Source organism: Nannospalax galili, unplaced genomic scaffold (assembly GCF_000622305.1).
Source record: "Nannospalax galili isolate Female #2095 unplaced genomic scaffold, S.galili_v1.0 scaffold507, whole genome shotgun sequence".
Classification (NCBI taxonomy): domain Eukaryota; kingdom Metazoa; phylum Chordata; class Mammalia; order Rodentia; family Spalacidae; genus Nannospalax; species Nannospalax galili.
In genome coordinates, this window is record NW_008356261.1 from 25789 (window position 1) to 32933 (window position 7145).

Consider the following 7145-nt stretch of genomic DNA (forward strand, 5'->3'; position numbering starts at 1 on the left):
ACTATTGTTACCTTGGCAGGAAGATAAGATGCCTCCAATATTTTGAGGATTAGTGGACCATTAATAATGGGGGTCCCCTTTGTGGTAAGTAGACCTCTTTCTTTACAAATAGAAGCATGATGATCAAGTATGTGGAAGGCATGTTCAGTCTCCAGACATGAATAAGTGAGTGGTACAGCAGAAGGGAGGAAAGAGGCAGGGTTAAGGGGAGGGCAGGAGTCTAACTGAGGGATTTTCAAGGAAGGTGGCATGAAAGAGTTGAAGCTTAGATGGAGCAAGAATGCTAAGAAAGGAGTGGGTGAGGAGGTCCTTAAGATGGTGGGGGAAAGAACAGAAATAAGCTGACCCAGGGTGAGTTTAAGAGCTTCCTGAGCTAGGAAGGCTGCAGCTGCCAGGGCACGGAGACAAGGCTGTCATCCCTTGATGGTGGTGTCTAGTTGTTTTGAGAGATAGGCCATGGGGGGCAAAGGTGGGTCCCTTCATTTTTCCAAGGACCCCCCCCCAGAGCCAGTTCCTTATTTTCAGTTAAATATATGAGAAATGGGGATTCTAGGTCAGGGAGGGCTAAAGCTGGTACCTCTAGGAGGGCCTTCCTGATGGCATGGAAGCTGCTGTGATTGGTCCCAGGGGATCTACAGATTCAGAAGGGTCCCCTTTGTTTTAGGGGAATGGGGTTTTCCATCTACCCTGTTGGGGACCTCTGTTGTGTAAAGTAGAAGTTTCTTCATGTCCAGATAGCTCACGAGCTCAGAGCCATATGCAGAGACTCCTTTCACAGCAGGGCATCTTCCCGGCATTTTTCCTGACTCCTTTGTGAAGTAGCAGCCACAGGAATGTAGCCTCCGGCTCTGTAACCATTAGGCTTTCCTGTGTGATTTTCAAGCAGTTTGGCAGCCTGGCAGGAGCCCATTTCCACACGCAAATGAGGCATCCCCAAAGTACCTATCAGCTGAAGCTTTTACCACTACCCCCACGGTATAAAGTTCCCTGATTCCCCTCAATAATTGAAGGAGCTGGATCACTCTGGGACACTGAGGCTTGGAGCCACGCAGAGCCATTGAATAAAGAGCTGTAACACTGAGTCTGACTGAGCTGAGTCTTGTCTCACTGCCTACGATCCAGCCTTCCCGGGAAGAGATGTCTTTCCATCACCGACTCTCGGATCCCAGCTTTAGCTGCCCTCACACTCTCCCACGTGATCCAGCGGCCGGTGGATTTCACATCTTGAGGAAAGTGCACGGGTGAAATTAGGGCGGGACTCGGCTGGGCAAAGCCCCAGCAGCAGAGAACCACGGAAGACGCAGGGAAGCAGTGCAGGAGCAGATACCCGCGCACCCCACACCTGGCACCCAGCGCGCCCCATACTACCCCATCACAGAGATCTGTGAGGGAAAAACCTTACCAGAGTAGGAGGGAAGGACAGACCATGAAATAAACTTACCAGCTACTGTAATCACTACCCTGGGCTCCTCCAGAGTGATTGTTATGGTTGAGATGGGGGCTGAGGAACCAGGGCCCCATCAGTCTTTGGCTGCCAGGCCCAGAAGATTGGTGATAGACTCCAGCAAAGTGGATGGGGTCAGGGAGGAGACTGGCCTACCCTGATGTGGCAAAGAAGGACAATCGCTCCTCCAATGACCTCTCTGTCCACGTTGAGGGCAGGGTCCCAGTGGTGGCCGTGGGTTGGGGTGTTGTTTGGCTCAGTGTCCATCTGTCCACATCTGAAGCAAAAGGAAGAGATGTGGGTGAGGTCATTTCTGACAGAGCACAGCTGGGCCAATGTCCACTGTCACCAAGGATCTCCTGACATGGCTGGCTCCTGACAAATTCCCCTGACCTAAGTACACACACCTGCTCTATGGCAGGCACTGTGAGCCCTAGGTATGCAGGAGAGAAGGCAACAGGAATTCCTAGGGCACCTCCTCCCTCTGCTTCCAGGCCTCAAAACACTGGCTGGGCCCAGGCCCCTCAAAGCAAGCAAGCTTTTGCTGATCCACACTGGGAAATAACAGTCGGGAAAGAATTACAGGAATATCTAAAGAAACTGCAGAAAGAGCCTCCTTCAGCCCCAATCAAAGCTCTCTGGTGTTGGAACAGGTAAAGCAAATGGGCCCAAGAGTTCTGAATCAGCAAAAAAAAAAATTTCCCTTCCTTCCTCTAGTACTGGGAATTGAACCTAGGGCCTCACACATTCTAGGTAAGTATTCTACCACTGAGCTATATCCTCAGTGTCCCTTGCCCCAATTTTTACTTTTGAGACAAGAGCTCATTAAGGTGTCCAAGCTGGCCTTGAACCTGGATCCTCTTGCCTCAGCCTCCTGAGTAGCTTAGATTACAACTAGCCTGTGCAATCAAGTCCCACTGTAGCAGGAAATTTCGATGTCATATTAATTAGGCACAAATGAGTAAAGTCTGGAGAAAAACAATACAAGAAATAAACCAAGTAGAAGATAGTCACTCCCACAACCTCTCCTATAACAGACTTATTTTACTTCACAAATTGTGTAGCCTGACTCTGACACAAAAATACTTCACACGGATCAGTCCAACCTTTGGGCGTTTTGACGTGATGCTGAAGTTCGCACCCCAAGACCACAGAATTGAGTGACAAAAAGATAACACACACACACACACAAACACACACACACACACACCCCTTTATGATGCTTCATGATGTTTATGTAAGTTGGGCCACAGACATAGGTATGCTGGGGGTACAAGTGGTCTGCTCACTGCAGGGTAGACATGTGTGACAGCCAGGCAGAGCTTGCACTGTATACCTGAGGCAAGTTAGAGCTTTAGTTTTCTCACCTGTAATGTGGAAAAATACAAAGCCTCCACCAGTAGTAACACTAACACTGAAAGTGGAGGTTAGAGGATCCCAAGTTTGAGGCCAGTCTGCACTATATACTGAGACTATCTCAAAAATACATCAAGTCTCACAGGATTTGCAATGAGGATTAGAATAAAAGTTGGTTGGAACAATGCTTAGCAGATCAGAGGCATGAAAACACTAGACATTAGAAGCTGAGTAGGCCCACCTCATCATTCAGCACAGAAAGAAACACTGGTAGGCGTAAGTGGTACCAAGAAAGAGGAGGACAATGTAGGATTCCTGAACTATTTAGAAAACCCAGTTTCGGGTTGGGGGTCAGGTACTGTGAGTATAGTTCAATATTATCACCAGAATCGACTAGGTAAAAAGCTAAATGATTTCTTTGCTTACAGTTTAAGAAAAATTGGCCACAGACACTCTACCTCATGAGGACTGGCTAAAAGAGGACATATGCCTCTATTACCAGAACTTGGGAGGCAGAGGCAAGCCTCTGAATTCGAGGCCAGCCTGGTCTACATAGCGAGTTCCAGTTCCTGTCTCAAAAACACAAAAAAAACAAAACAAAAAATCCAACAAAAAAAAATAATTGCTTTATAACTAAACAGTATTTAGAACAGATATAATAAACATCGACAATTTATCAAAGAAACACATTGAAGGCAAATGCTGGAAGGCTCTCAGGACAAAGGCCATTGCTGGGTCTATGTCTATAATTCCAGAACTTGGGAGGCTGAGGCAGGAGGATTAAGAGTTTGAGGCTAGCCTGGGCTACCTGCATACTGAATATGCAGCAGTCATACATAATGGTGTTTTTCTTGTGCCTCAAATCATACTAAGTGATACAATTAAAACACCTAGCAGTTCCCAATTTTACCCCAAACACAGCTACCTACACCTACTTCAACGCTACCACCCATAGAGATTCACCTGGCTTTCTGACCATCTTGCCCAGGGAACTCTCTCCTAGGCAGAGTCAGTTTCCCATCCAAACTAAAAACTAAAAACTCGAGATCACTTCAAAGTCCCTGGAGAAATGTTATTTTATTATATGATAATCTGAGTCTATTCCATGTTCAAGGACACATTTAATAAATATGTAGATTTACAACAGTAATGTAAACTAGTTTCTAACAGAATCTAATGAAAGGCAGCTGTCATCATTACAAAAGTAGGAACTAGCAACCACTTAGATTGAAATAGCTTAGGAGCCTCGCTTCCAAGCAGGTAGCAACTCAGTCTCAGATTGAAATAGCTCTTTCCGTTCACTTTGTGGGGGACAGAGGACAGGTTATAACACAGGGTAGATGAAGAAAAAGAAATTAAGAGGCTGGGGCCACAGCTCCAGGCTGAACTATTCCAACCACTTTAAAAAGCATTTACTTGTTTAATCTTTGTAACCACCTTTAAGGTGGGAACTTTTCCTATTCCTATTCCAGCATTAAGACAACCAAGGCACAGAAATTCTTAATACCCAATCTATGGCACGTGGGACCAGAAGCAAGTCTCCTTGCCCCTATGTTGTTGCAAATGGCCCCCAAACTTGTTAATTCCAACAGTGCATGAAGCTTCACTACTTTTTAAGTACTCTTTGGGTCTGGACTACATTGTCCAAAAAAACGCAATGGCTTTTGCTAGCCAGTTCAGGAAATAGAACGAAGGCCATGATGGGCCTAAAGGGAGGAAGGTAAAGATGTTGGGTGTCATAGTAAACTCTGCAGGGAATCAAAGTCTTGTCTACTTACACAATATGGACTCCTAGACTGCCCTAGTGCAGGTGACTTAAGTAAGCGCTGGGGTCAGCTGCATCTTGTAAAAAGGAAAGAATTTCTCTTCTAAGGGACCAAATGACTATACTACCCACATTTCTTTTTTGAAAGAAAAATAAAATTTTTTAAAATTTATGTGTATGAGTTAGTTATGCCTGCATGTATGTAAGTGCACCCATGTCGTGCAATGCCTGTGGCAGATAGAAGAGGGTGACGGATTCCCTGGAACTGGAGTCATGGATGGTTGTTAGCTACCATGTAGGTGCTAGGATTCAAATCTGGATCTTCTGTTAGAGCAGCCAATGCTCTTAACCACTGAGCCATCTCTCCAGCCCCCAGTCCCCTAAAATTTTTTTACTACCCAATTTTCTAGCAGCCTCAATTTCCATTCTTGGGCCTGAAAACTTCTTTTCTCTCTAAGTTAGCTGGGCTGTCCAAAACTCAGATTTCTGGCAAACAGCAAGAACTAAACATGCAAAGGCCTCACTATGAACTGCTCGGGCTGTAACAAGAAACTAAACCAAGTTTTCAATTTGGAAAGGAACGTAGGGTGGGCCCACCTTCTGATGAACCACAAATAGGGTGCCTTTCAGGAGTTGTGGGTTGTTGACAGATATGCCACTGTCTTCTGGTGACTATTGATCATCTCATATCTCAGCTGGGTTCACAGACCCACTACTTAAGGGTCCCACAATATATATTATTGGGGGTTAAGCAAAGCATACAATGACTACCCTGAATTCATTCAATAGTAACTACTCTGATTATAGAGGACAACAGGGGCCCCTGGAGAGCAGAAAAAAAACTCAATAAACTGCCACCAGGGAAGACAGCAGCTTTTCTTCAACAGATTCAACCTCAACAGACTCCATTTACCTCCTCAGAGATAGCCATTAACTCCAGGTGCCCCCATCACAGCCCAGAGGATTAATCCTGTTACTCACCAAAGGCCTCAAGATCCTTAAGCCCAAGGCTAAAGGTTTAAACTGTGGGTACCCAGCTGCCACTTCAACACCCTGGAATTGCAAAGGGTGGTGCTACAGCAGCCCTTTGATGAGGTATAGGGGAGAGGAACTATATTTTATTCATCTCTGACACTAGAAGGAAATTCAGTTAAGGTTCAAATTCAACAGCTTTGCACACCTGCAAACTATTCGAGGCCCCAGGTACTTGCTAGCTGGGTCATCTCTGCAAATTCATTTCTGTTTCCCAGGGACACATATACTAACAACAGTAACAATAGCAATTGTCTAAGTAGTGTGTTGTTAGGCCAGAACAAAGCCAAGCCCTCAACCTTCACATGGACTACTAAAGCAGATCATTATGAGAAGGGCAGTGTGTGATATCAATTGATTATCATGAATATCCAATAAACGCAGTCAATATAACACAACACATAATTGAGTGCCCCAAATAAAGCCAACAAGTGACATGTTGGCTCCAGACATCATGTGAGCAATGGATAAGTGAAATCTAAACTGCAAAACCTATCTCTGAGATCTTTCTGGAATAACTAGGGAGTCCTATGTGATCACACCCTTTAACCCAGGAATGCCACTTTGGGGACTATGATCCAAGATGTATTTAAAAAAGACAAATAAAACTGTAATTTGTAAATGGTCTACAGAAACAAGTTGGCAGTGGTGGCTCACAGACCCACATCAGGGAAAAGGGAGATAAGCATGGCTTATTTTGTCAGTGGGATGCTGAGACTTCAGCAGGTTCAGGCCTCAAAATCATGAGGACCACTTAGAAAACTGTAGTAGATCAGTTAATTTCAGAATGAGACCCACAAACTTAGAGAATTAATATGAAGCTAGAAGCAGCTGTCTCTGTAAACATCTGGAAAATTAGGCAGTCCTTGATTTTTCTGCTGTGGTAACTTCAGTCATCAACTTGATACACCTGGGCAGAGGGAGGAGCCTCAATTAGGGAATTGCTTCTATTGGGCTGGTCTGTGGGGCATTTTCTTGATTGTTGAGTCATGTGGGAGGGCCCAGCCCACTGTGGGCAGTGCCACCCCTGGGCAGGTTGTTCTGTATTGTATAAGCAGGCTGAGTACAGGCCAAAGAAGCAAGCCAATAAGCAGCATTCCTCCATGGCCTGTGCTTCAGCTCCTGCCTCCAGGGTCCTGCCCTGAGTTCCTACCTTGGGCTCCCTCATGAACTGTGACCCAGGAGATGTAAGCCAAATAAACTCTTTTCTCCCCAAATTCATATTGGTCAGAGTGTTGTTACAGCAGTGGAGAAACAAACTAGAATGCTCTGCTATGTTTTCTTTTTTAGGAGATTCTATGCCATGCTTAACTCCTGGCTTAATTTAAATTTCTTTGCTCAGTTAAGTAAATGCACATTTTTAAAATGAAGAATGAATCCAAGTTGAGCTCAGCCAGGCCTTGAAATTCCTTCCTCAAATCAAAGAACAGTTTCTGAAAAGTTCAGTAGAAATCGGAGGTTCTCCCTCACAATATACGAGATGCACCACACCATTGCTGTCCTCCCGACCCCCTGAAAGAAAACACCCCTCAGACAAATTCCTCTGAA

The 7145-nt window shown here is 45.1% G+C and overlaps 1 long non-coding RNA gene across 1 annotated transcript in view; it reads right to left on the reverse strand.

The window, feature by feature from the left end:
* Positions 1–7145, reverse strand: part of LOC108491815 — a 10820-nt gene that overhangs the window by 1959 nt on the left and 1716 nt on the right. Inside the window, exon 2 of the long non-coding RNA XR_001872941.2 lies at positions 1442–1721. This is a non-coding gene — a long non-coding RNA (uncharacterized LOC108491815). The remainder of the gene's footprint in view (positions 1–1441; positions 1722–7145) is intronic.